The following is a 9,559-nucleotide window of genomic DNA, read 5'->3' as shown; positions in this document are numbered from 1 at the left end:
GGGGGGAATATGAGGGAAGACAGGAAAAGGCAGGGTGAGGGGAGAGTAAGCAGAACCAGAAATTGTGGCTAGGATTAAGAGATTAGGGAGGAAGGGGACACAGGGTCAGAAGAAGGGATCAGGATGGAAATTTAGAGCTAGAGGCCTTAAAAAGAGATGGGTAAATGAAGACAGAAAGCAGGTGAGGTGGGGGCTGGGAGTTCTGAGGTACCCAGGTGCTTCTCCCACAGCTTGGTCAGGAGGGAGGGGGATGCAGATGCTATTGTACGTGCTCATGGCTCAGCCCTCACAGTTCAGAATCGTTGCTCCAGTGAGGACAGAAACCGAGATCCCATCCATGCGTCAGAAATGCAGGACTGCTTTGAAACGTAGGTCAAGTGGTGAAAGTGCATTCTGCAGGTTGAAAGGTCTCAGCCCTCCTGATGTTCCCGGGAAAGGATAATTCCCACTTAATGGATGTGTTTGCCTTTTCTTGCCAGCTTCCTTTTTTAATGTTAATTGTTCAGTCATCATTTTTCAGGAGCTGAGAACTCTGTGATCTGATCTACAGAAGCACAAAGAACATGCACAGCACCGGGACCACCAAAGATCAGGCTGTCAGTGTCTGTCCTTGGGCTTCCAGAGCTAGTATTTAGGCCTCTAGTCTTTGCACCCAATGGGCAAGAGCAGTACCACTTGCAGTGGCATATGCTGAGAGATGAATCCCTCAGGCTCAGTGACAAACGCAGTAGAAAGCCCACAAAGAATGACCAGTCAGGCGTTTTGGAGCCACAGAAAGATGAAGCCAAAGATGCAGATGTGAAGGAGTGAGTAATGGCATGACAAAGCGAGCACCATCCTTTCTCTGCACCAGAGGGGCAACTGCCTGGTGGAAAAGTAGCACACATTCGTGAAATGATAGCATAAATCCAAGCCTCTGTGTGGAGGGTGGATGAAGGAAGGGGCTGGTGTTTCCTGACTTCTGAGCTGACTGGGTGGTTGCTGTCATTTGTTTTCTTCTTCTGTGATAATTGCACATTGTTTCTCTGCATGGTTCACTGCACAAATGATTTCACATACCCACCTGAACTGTGCATTATTGTATTTTTTTAAATATGCAAAATTGTATGCAAATCCATGTGACATCTTATGCAAATTGCTTCTTATATTACTGTGCCTATTTGAAATTAATTTGAGTATGATCACAGCTCTGGATCTGAAGCCATTGTTTAGACTGAACAGTCACCCAGCTTCCCTGATCCTTCCAGTTATCTCAGGAGCAGCAGCCCAAGCCTCCCCCGCCTGCCTCAGTCTTGATCCAGAGGCGACACACGCTGGAGGTGACACGGCTTAACTCAAGGTCACCTTCCAGGCCTCTCTGCTGAGTTTGCCAGTTAGCGCAGTTAGGGAACAAGTATTTAACAGGGAAGATGGGACACAGTCCCATCAAACACATGTCCTAGGAGGGTCTGCAGACATGCACCCACTGGGAGTGATTTTTAAACCCTGCAGAGCCGGGCTACACTCTGACCAGTGATCTGCCATCCAGAGGTTCATTAGTTCAGTAAAATGTCCTAAGGCACCTAGGCTCAGAAAAAAACCACTGGTGTTTCAATGTCAGGAATTAAACTTGCTTTGTGGAAAAGTTTTTCTTAAAGATCTGCCTTTTCTGGCAGTGGATCTGCAGATACAGGCTCTACATACAAGTGCCCCATGTTCTTAAAAGATCAGTTTTCATTAAAAACACCTAGGAAACACATCAGCCATAACACAGACAGCAATACACTATTTAGATTAATCACAAAACACATACAAACCATTTCAGCAACATTCCTCATGCTAATTTTCCCTTTTTTCTTCTTCTTGGTTATGAGTCAGCAGCTAGGCTTGAAACCCCTAACCTTCATCATTGAGGAAGATGTAGCTGTCACTCCAGCAATGCCTTAATCTTCTATAAAAAAGAGAAAAGAAACAGTCAATCACAGATTTTGCTATAACTCCCATTTTATCCCTTGCTTGTATAATCCATTGAGACCTGGCACTGGAATATTTCACATAAGGATTTCTGCTTTGGACAACTGAGTGCAGGCTGGTACCTAGTGACAGCACAGTCTAGGGTCACCAGGAGCCACGTGCTGTTTCACAGGGCTGCGGGTGCCAGGCTGGTCTCCACTTCTGGCTGTGGGAGAGAGCAAGGCAGGAGGTGCTGCTAGGAGAGATGCTGCTGATTCACTCTAGGATGCAGCTGCACATCCAGCCTAAGCCTGCACCAGGAGAACTACAGTTGCCCTTTTCCTTGGCTCCTGGGGTATCCCCTTGTCTCAGCACCCCAGGTCTGCCTCTCATGGCTCTTGGTTCTCAGGAGATTTCAGCATGTGGCTCATGGGCTGGTTTGCCCCCAGCACAGCCAGCGGTCAGGGCTGCTTGGGGTTGGGGCCGGACCTGGGGAAACAGGACTGCCTCAGAGCCCAAAAGCACCTAGCTCACAAAGGTGCCTGCTTTCCTGGGTTACAGTGTGAAGGAGCCATCTTCTGCGCATCAGAAATCCTGTAATATCTACAAGAAGCCTAGTTGTCACCTGAGGTGCATGGGCCTGGGCCTGCCTGTCACATATGGTTGTCTCCAATTCCTGCGCTAGTTCTCTGCTCGCAGGAGGCGGCAGTACTGCCTCTGGGATGCGTCTGTTCTCCCTGGATAATTACAGCCCTGTAGCACTCTGCAGCCTCCCTTGAGCACCCTTCCCATAGACCCAAACAGCCAGCACCATTCCCAGGCAAGCCCCAGGCATCCTTCTTGGCTTGTGCTTCATTAAGAGCAAAGATGTTATGAAAACGTCCTGCAATTACATAAGAAGAGAGGACTGACAGCCATTTCCTGGACCATGACAGGCAGCCCCATTGCATACACTTGCTCAGAGACTTCCTGACTCCAGTCTCAAACCAAGCTGGTATTCAAAGGCTGTTCCAGATCCTTGCACTGTTGGGTAAGAAGTTCCTTCTAATTTCCAGCCTCAATGTATTCATGGCCCACTCTGCGATAATTTATTCTTGTGCTAGCGTTGTCCTTAAGTTTAAACTCAATGACAAAACCCTTTGTTAACACAGAGTTAATGTTGCTTGGTGATAGCTCATTCCTTCCCAGAACATTGAGTTCATCAAAACTCAAACTTCTGGAAAAACAGGACATTTAGAGTTAAGGTACATGCCCAGGCAACTCTGCTCCTCTGGAGCTGGCAGCTACCAGGGGGCCTGCCAATCCTCCAGCTGCATTCACTGCATCAGGTATAAAGCATTCTGCAATGAGCGGAGGGCAGCATTACTGGGCACACACTGCAGAACGCTGAGAGTAGTAGGAAGTGAGCAGGGGAGGGGACAGCGAGTCCTTTGGGGGTAGGTTGGAGGGCTGCCTGACTCTCGCCTCTGTGATGAAAAGTAAGGTGTTTCTGTCTATGGGATATCCAGGCAACTTCAATGCAGCACATTCAAAGATCAAAGGAAATGATACACGATTAGGACATCCTGGGGTAACAATTTCAGCAGGCATCCTCCTCTCTGCAACAACACTGAATGAAAATGTTTCTTGTAGGAGTCAGCTCATAAAAGTGTAACCACATGGCACCAGTCCTCTGGGAAGAACAGCACCAGTGTTCACTGCAGGCAATCCCTGATCCGTTTCAGTGAGGGGGGTGAGAGGCATTTTCAACAGCAAGTGTAGCTAGTGCAGCAGATTTGGCTCTGCCGTAGTTGTGGAGGACTCGCATGCTTCCTGGCAGAAGCAAGCTGTTTGCCCTTTTATGCAGCTGTAGTCATGTTGCTTTGCCATTGAGGCTGTTGTGTCTGCAATGAAGGATGCCAGCTGGTTGCCATGAGCTTCACTCCCATCTTGCACTCTCTATATTATGAACAGGGAATTCGGGCCAGGATTGCCAGCACAGTCACAGGGATGCACAACAGACAAGGGCCAGAGCCCAAAATTTTGGCAATTTTAATACATGCTGATTGCAGTAACTTCAAGCATAGAAGAGAAGAGTGGTCAGAGTGGCTCCCATTCCATCTCCCTCCCTGACTCTCTATGCTGTTGCCATTTCCAGCTCATCTTTCTCTCACTGCATTGAGCCATTAATGCTTTAAAAACTCCTAGTGTGTAGAAAGTTGTTTCTTATATTCATTGCTGCTGGGTACATATACCTTAAGCAGTGCCTTACAGGAGGTTTACCATGAAATGCAGCCACAGATCAGGCCCTGCCCTAGACAGGATGCTCAGCATCCTTCTCTCCCACCACGCTTTGTGTTGGGCTCCTGATCTCCAGCAGTTTTGAGGTGTTGAGTAGTATTCTTTAAATTTATTGCCTACTTTCTGGAGTTTTTCTACATGTGGACTGTCTGCAGGACCTTCCCTCCTCCAAGAATGGGCACTTTGCAGACCCAGAAGAGCAGCTCATCATGCTTGCCATGACAAATAGGTGCAGATTAAGGGACCCAGTCTGGGGCAAGCTGGAACTAGCTGTTAGCTGGCAGGCCTGAAAGGCTCCACTCCAGAAAAAGGAGAGAGGGACCAAGCACAGAGCAATTTCTTAGGTAGCAGCTGCTCCCCAGACAGAGCCAAAGCTTCCATGACAGACAGATGCTCACTCTGTCTGTGAGGCTGGAGGAAACAAAACCCCAGGTGATTGCAGTGCTGAAGACATCCCTAGAAAACACAGGAATCCTTGCTAAAATGAGGCCTGGCAATGACGCAAAAGATTTTCTAGGAACTCTTGAGCATCTAGATGAGCCTGATAACAGCCCTAAGGATGTGAGGACCATAATACCAGCCTGCCTCGGAGGAGATGCCCAGCCAGCCTAATAGGAATTAGGCACAACAGGAACTTAAAACTGCAAAATGCTCACTGCTCAGCTGACAACTCAGGCAGGAAATGCGTCTCAGAGTCTCACATCCCTCAGGGCAGAAATCTGACAATTTCTGGATCCCCAAATCAGTATTCAAAGTCAGAGGTGCACCTACCTGGAAAAAAAGTGGCAGCAAATAATCCTGGAGTACAGCTTCTGGGTCTGTCAAGAGGTCCCAGGAATGAGTTCATAACTACTGTCTGCTCAGCTCGAACAGGGGAAAACTACACAGAAACCATACTGCATTGTAAAGCATCGGGAAAACAAAGACAGTCTATAAAATGAACAAAGGACAGTGCTCCATCAAACAGACAGATCATGTTCATAGATACAGGTAGCCGAACCTGCTTATCTTCAAAACAGAAAAGCCATGTGAAATTGACTTCCTGAGAATGGCCTATGGCGTGTGCCGCCTCACCAGCCACACCTGGGCAATGTCTCCTGCAGCAGCAGTTGGACTGGGCCAAAACTGCACCAGCTGTTTGACAGAATGGATGATTGCACATCACGGCTCAGCCCCATGTCCTGGGCCTGTTTACTTAGTACAGATATAGCCACGGCTTCTGGGACACCAACATAGGAGATGGTAGGCTGGGTCTCAGCTGTGCCCTCTTGCAACAAGGGTAAGATGTCGTCCCCATTCCAGGTGCAGGTGGAATGAGGGAAGGACTGGTTTGTCACAAGGAAGAAGGACATGGTGGCAGAGAAGCTGTCTGTAACTTGCTCATCAGGAACTGTCACCTCCTGCCACATGACTACACACCTGCCTGGACCTTCCCTGTTGAGAAAACAGCAGAGTGCAGAGAGATGATATGGACTGAGAAGCAGTGGAAAGCTTGCAAGATATGCTGTGACTATCTAATACTACTGCTGCTGGGCTTAGCTCTTTGCAAACTAGACCATGAAGAGGACTATGGAGTGATCCTGGGAAATCAGAAAAAGTTTTTCCTGATGATGTTGTGAACACATCTGAAAAATTACTTCCCCGAATATTACATTTATTTGAAACTTGGGCGCCATGCCCAGAGGGGTCTGTTCCAGACACTAGCAAAGCTTTGGGATACGGTAAAGGAAGGACTGCAAGAGCGGCTGAAACCTGAAAAGATGCCCAGAGTGACACAGCCCAAGCGTGTTACTCTGAAAACCTCTCAGTGTGTCAGAGTTTGCAATGAATCCCGAAGGTATTCACAGTATACAGGTTTGATGTATATCTGACATTACAGACTACTACCATTGTAGCAGACCTTCCTTCCAAGTTTTTGGCATTTATTCAAGGCGTTCCTGGCAGCCCCTCTTAGCCCAGGATCCTGACCACAGACTGTTTGTGTAGTACTGCATTTTATCCCGATTCCTTCTGCCTCCTTCTCCTTCAGCCTGCCACAGCCCACAGCCCCTCTCCCCTCATCTCTTTTCCCATCCCTTTCAGGTAGTAGTTGCACATACAAACAAGCTTCCTTTCTAATATATATTTCCTACATGAAAAAAAACCTCTAAGATCAATTCATCAGGAAGATCATGTTAGGCTGATGTAACTTCCCTCTCTGACAGGATAACTGGCCTAGCAGACTGGGGAGGAAGTAGTGGATGTGATATGTCTTGTCTTTAAGGCTTTTGGTACACTAAGAGGCATGAAGTTCTCATAAACAAACCCGGAAACAAACACAGTCAAGATGAAATTGCCAAAAGGTGCATACCATTGCCGAAAAGTGTACACAACTGGCTTAGGAAGACTGTGCTGTCAGAGCGGAAAGGCATTTCCAGCAGGGCTGTGGGAATCAACAGATTCATTTTCATCAGCAAAAATTTAAGCTGAATGGTAGGAAAAGCTATTTAACAACCCAGTAATAAAATGCTGGACTCGATTGGCCTAGGGATTCTTGTCACTGGAGGCTGTTGAGAAGAGGTCCAACAAATATCTGTCAGGGATGATCTGTGTTTACTTAATCTTGTCTCCGGATCAGAAAGATGAATTAGATGATTGCCTGAGGTCTCGTCCCAATTTCATTTCCCCCAATTAAATTAAACAAACCTCAGAAGTCATAAGCAGAAGCAAACTGCAGCAAGTGCCTCCCCTCTGCACAGTCAGATGTTAGACTAGAGCTAACTCTGCTGGGTAGAAACCAGTTCAGGACCCATTACCTGTCCCCCTGAGTGCTGAAAACTAGCAAGATGAATCCTTTCAGCTCTGCTGTCCGCACAGGTGCGTGTAGTACATTTAGATCAGAAGGGCTTTTGTGCAGCTCTCCAGAGACCCAAGATTTTTTGAGATGCTGGTTTTTAATTTTGTTTCCTCAAAGGGCTTACGGGAGCTGGGTATTATGTGGGAGAAACACCAAGCAATTGCCAGCATAGAGAACACAAGAGTTTGGCTCGATCTCTTATCCTTTAAGAAAAAAACTCATTGGGGGATGGAATAGGAAAATGTGGGCTTGCGTTCAGCACCTCTTTTCTCATAATGCTGTGCTGCTTCTCATGCTAACCCACTTCGCTTTCCAAGGAGGCGCACCAATTCCAGAGAGAGGTAAATAAGCACCCGGCCTTGCAGGGTCTTTACAAAAAAATTCAAACTCTGAGGAGAAAGGGCCTCCCCAGCTCAAATATGGCTGACCTGCTTCTTTTCTACAACAGCTCATTTCCCCACCCATCAAACAGATTTCTAGAGAAACTTTCACCTATTTCAGCCTTTTGCTAAGCTAAAGAAGTGAACCTTTCTCCATGTCTGCTCACACCGGGAGCCAGGGGTAGGCATACAGACAGACACCGTTATTATGGTTCCTATATGCCGCTGCTAGTCTCGAGTCCGCTTCCAAATATGGGTGACAAATTGTGTAGAGCATCCTAAATGAGATTAACGTAATGATCTCTTTAAGACTGTTGTCTTTGTGTTCATGTCACATTGGTGCTTCATAAGTATCCTGTGAGTGATAAATGCACTCAGATCTGTCTTCTCTTCTGTCATTTCTAACCACTGAATCTCTGTGTAGAGCAGAAATTCCTGGTAACAGCAGTGAAGAACAGGATCTCACATTTCTCTGTTCCAGTCTGTGAGTAATTCTTCTAAATGCATTTAATCAGCAAACTTCCTTTTCACGCTGCTTTTTTTGCTGAGCTGGAGCCATTACTGCGAACAGAATTATTCCCAAGGCCAGTTACATTCCTTCACTGTGACAGTTCCCTTTTGACTCAACTCATCATCTCCCTTTCCCCAGCGTTTTACCCACCTTACAGTTCTCCTACTAATTTCTTTTGCTTCAGTTTATCTAGCTGTTTTCCATCCCTTACTGTATCAAATGCCCTACCAAAATCCAGCCAGATTAGGTTGACTGATTTCTTTTTTTTTTCTTCCCCATCCAGGTAAAGAAAAGGAGGTAAAGAAAAGGAGGTAAAGAAAAGGAGGTAAAGAAAAGGATCAAGTTACCAGCACACATTGCTTTTGTTGATAAACCCATTCTGTCATTCCATTTTCCACTTACTGCTGTGCCTTTAATTTTGTTTTCCTCTGTAATTTGTTCTTAACCTTACACTCTATTGAGACTAGACTAACGGGTTTGCAGCTGCCCAGTGTACTTTGTTTTCTCTCTTCCTGAAATATAGCTCCATTTTTTCCAGTCCTGGAGTTCTTACCTTGAATTTGATGGATCAGCTGCACATTTTTGCTCCCAAAACTTCAGTTTCCCAGGTCACCTTTGAAAAAACACAAATATGGAGGTGAGTTGGTGAGCTTCAGTCTTGATGTGCTACAGCTTCTTGATTTTTACTTCTGCTCTGATATGATAACTTGCTTTGCTCCACCCTTTCTTCTCTCCTTTTCTCCCCCCTTTTTCAGCATCTTCCTTTTATTGAGAAATGATATGAAGCAGCTGTAAAGACTGAGAGGTGCTTCCGCAATGCTCTGGAGAGCACTGAAGGTGGCATGAGGAGTGCATCACCCAAGCATCCACCGCTGTGATCTAATTGTGGATTAAATGTTACAGTTTAGGCTAACGGACTAAGTGGTTAGTGACAATTCTTAAGAAGCGGGAACCTGTGAAGTGACTGTAGAACTTCTGGATGAGAATAAAGATCCCCTGAAAGGCATTATTATATATTCTGACTGCACACAAACACACAGACACCTAAGGCAAGAATGCAAAGGAGTTATTAAAGTTTCTCTGCTTCTGAAGATATCAAGTTGAGGAGGTGTGTGGGGGGAAGACTCTTCTCATTGAGTTAAATGGCATTTCTGTGACTGCTGCAGTTCAGAAGAATTTGCATGTCACAGCTTCAGGGATCCCCTGTAAACCAAACAGATCTTCCAGTCCTTGGAACAGAAGTAGGATGGGCTGAGGAGGGCTATAGCGTGTGTCAAGCCAACTGGAGAGGAGTTGTTCACGTGCAAGGACTTTACAGAGGCTAACATTGCTGTCATCATAGCTGCATTTGCACAGAATGAAACAGGCATGCTACCCTTCTGGCTTCCAGTGTTATGAACATACTGAGCATTTGCTCATGGCAGATCAGCAGCACAAACTAAGATCACTGACTCACAGAAAGATTGAGGTGGGAAGGGACTTCTAGAAGTCTCTAATGCAATCCCCTGCTTGCGGCAGGGTAATTCCCAAACTAGATGAGGTTGCTCAGGGCCTTGTCCATGCAACTTCTCAACACCTCCAAGGATGGAGATTCCCCAGCCTCTCTGGGCACCTGTTCCA

General features: G+C 46.4%; 1 long non-coding RNA gene across 10 annotated transcripts in view; it reads right to left on the bottom strand.

The window, feature by feature from the left end:
* LOC112977661 overlaps positions 1-9,559 on the bottom strand; it is a 33,386-nt gene that overhangs the window by 18,322 nt on the left and 5,505 nt on the right. For 5 of the 10 annotated variants that reach the window (XR_003257595.1, XR_003257592.1, XR_003257594.1 and 2 more), the window contains 2 exons: positions 8,493-8,552; positions 1,797-7,989 (listed from right to left, as the gene is read on the bottom strand). This is a non-coding gene — a long non-coding RNA (uncharacterized LOC112977661). Of the gene's footprint in view, positions 1-1,755; positions 7,990-8,492; positions 8,553-9,559 lie in introns of those variants that run through there. The other 5 variants (XR_003257597.1, XR_003257596.1, XR_003257598.1 and 2 more) reach the window with 5 other exon arrangements.

Source organism: Apteryx rowi, unplaced genomic scaffold (genome assembly GCF_003343035.1).
Source record: "Apteryx rowi isolate R43461 unplaced genomic scaffold, aptRow1 scaffold_853, whole genome shotgun sequence".
NCBI lineage: Eukaryota > Metazoa > Chordata > Aves > Apterygiformes > Apterygidae > Apteryx > Apteryx rowi.
The sequence above is the reverse complement of the archived record's forward strand: the minus strand, read 5'-3'. Positions and strand labels throughout refer to the sequence as shown.